Consider the following 3,247-nt stretch of genomic DNA (forward strand, 5'->3'; position numbering starts at 1 on the left):
CTGTCTAATACTCTCATACATATATCACTTTGTCTAATACATATATCACTCTGTCTAATAGACACTCATACATATATCACTCTGTCTAATACATATATCACTCTGTCTAATAGACACTCATACATATATCACTCTGTCTCATACATATATCACTCTGTCTCATACATATATCACTCTGTCTAATAGACACTCATACATATATCACTCTGTCTAATACATATATCACTCTGTCTAATACTCTCATACATATATCACTCTGTCTCATACATATATCACTCTGTCTAATACACACTCATACATATATCACTCTGTCTAATACTCTCATACATATATCACTCTGTCTAATACATATATCACTCTGTCTAATACTCTCATACATATATCAATCTGTCTAATACATATATCACTCTGTCTAATACATATATTACTCTGTCTCATACATATATCACTCTGTCTAATACTCTCATACATATATCACTCTGTCTAATACATATATCACTCTGTCTAATACTCTCATACATATATCACTCTGTCTCCTACATATATCACTCTGTCTAATACACACTCATACATATATCACTCTGTCTCATACATATATCACTCTGTCTAATACTCTCATACATATATCACTCTGTCTAATACATATATCACTCTGTCTAATACTCTCACACATATATCACTCTGTCTAATACTCTCACACATATATCACTCTGTCTAATACATATATCACTCTGTCACATACATATATCACTCTGTCTCATACATATATCACTCTGTCTCATACTCTCACACATATATCACTATGTATAATACTCTCATACATATATCACTCTGTCTAATACACACATACATATATCACTCTGTCACATACATATATCACTCTGTCTCATACATATATCACTCTGTCTAATACTCTCATACATATATCACTCTGTCACATACATATATTACTCTGTCTAATACTCTCATACATATATCACTCTGTCTCATACATATATCACTCTGTCTAATACTCTCACACATATATCACTCTGTCTAATACTCTCACACATATATCACTCTGTCTAATACATATATCACTCTGTCACATACATATATCACTCTGTCTCATACATATATCACTCTGTCTCATACTCTCACACATATATCACTATGTCTAACACTCTCATACATATATCACTCTGTCTAATACACACATACATATATCACTCTGTCACATACATATATCACTCTGTCTCATACATATATCACTCTGTCTAATACTCTCATACATATATCACTCTGTCACATACATATATTACTCTGTCTAATACTCTCATACATATATCACTCTGTCTAATACTCTCATACATATATCACTCTGTCACATACATATATTACTCTGTCTAATACTCTCATACATACTATCACTCCTGTCTATACTTCCATACATATATCACTCTGTCACATAATATATTACTCTGTGCTCAATACTCTCATACCATATATCACTCCTGTCTGAATACTCTACATAATATCACTTCTGTCTAATACAACACATACATATATCCACTCTGGTCCATACATAATATCCACTCTGGTCTCATACATATATCACTCTGTCTAATACTCTCATACATATATCACTCTGTCTAATACATATATCACTCTGTCTAATACTCTCATACATATATCACTCTGTCTAATACATATATCACTCTGTCTAATACTCTCATACATATATCACTCTGTCTAATACATATATCACTCTGTTTAATACATATATCACTCTGTCTAATACACACTCATACTATATCACTCTGTCTAATACACACTCATACATATATCACTCTGTCTAATACATATATCAACTCTGTCTATACTCTCATACATATATCACTCTGTCTCATACATATATCACTCTGTCTAATACACACTCATACATATATCACTCTGTCTAATACATATATCACTCTGTCTAATACTCTCATACATATATCACTCTGTCTAATACTCTCATACATATATCACTCTGTCTAATACACACATACATATATCACTCTGTCTAATACTCTCATACATATATCACTCTGTCTAATACTCATACATATATCACTCTGTCTAATACATATATCACTCTGTCTAATACTCTCATACATATATCACTCTGTCTAATACTCTCATACATATATCACTCTGTCTAATACATATATCACTCTGTCTAATACTCTCATACATATATCACTCTGTCTAATACATATATCACTCTGTCTAATACATATATCACTCTGTCTAATACTCTCATACATATATCACTCTGTCTAATACATATATCACTCTGTCTAATACACACTCATACATATATCACTCTGTCTAATACATATATCACTCTGTCTAATACTCTCATACATATATCACTCTGTCTAATACATATATCACTCTGTCTAATACTCTCATACATATATCACTCTGTCTAATACTCTCATACATATATCACTCTGTCTAATACTCTCATACATATATCACTCTGTCTAATACATATATCACTCTGTCTAATACTCTCATACATATATCACTCTGTCTAATACATATATCACTCTGTCTAATACTCTCATACATATATCACTCTGTCTAATACATATATCACTCTGTTTAATACATATATCACTCTGTCTAATACACACTCATACATATATCACTCTGTCTAATACACACTCATACATATATCACTCTGTCTAATACATATATCACTCTGTCTAATACTCTCATACATATATCACTCTGTCTCATACATATATCACTCTGTCTAATACACACTCATACATATATCACTCTGTCTAATACATATATCACTCTGTCTAATACTCTCATACATATATCACTCTGTCTAATACTCTCATACATATATCACTCTGTCTAATACACACATACATATATCACTCTGTCTAATACTCTCATACATATATCACTCTGTCTAATACTCATACATATATCACTCTGTCTAATACATATATCACTCTGTCTAATACTCTCATACATATATCACTCTGTCTAATACTCTCATACATATATCACTCTGTCTAATACATATATCACTCTGTCTAATACTCTCATACATACATCACTCTGTCTAATACATATATCACTCTGTCTAATACATATATCACTCTGTCTAATACTCTCATACATATATCACTCTGTCTAATACATATATCACTCTGTCTAATACACACTCATACATATATCACTCTGTCTAATACATATATCA

Source organism: Clupea harengus, chromosome 5, assembly GCF_900700415.2.
Source record: "Clupea harengus chromosome 5, Ch_v2.0.2, whole genome shotgun sequence".
NCBI classification, from domain to species: Eukaryota; Metazoa; Chordata; class Actinopteri; order Clupeiformes; family Clupeidae; genus Clupea; species Clupea harengus.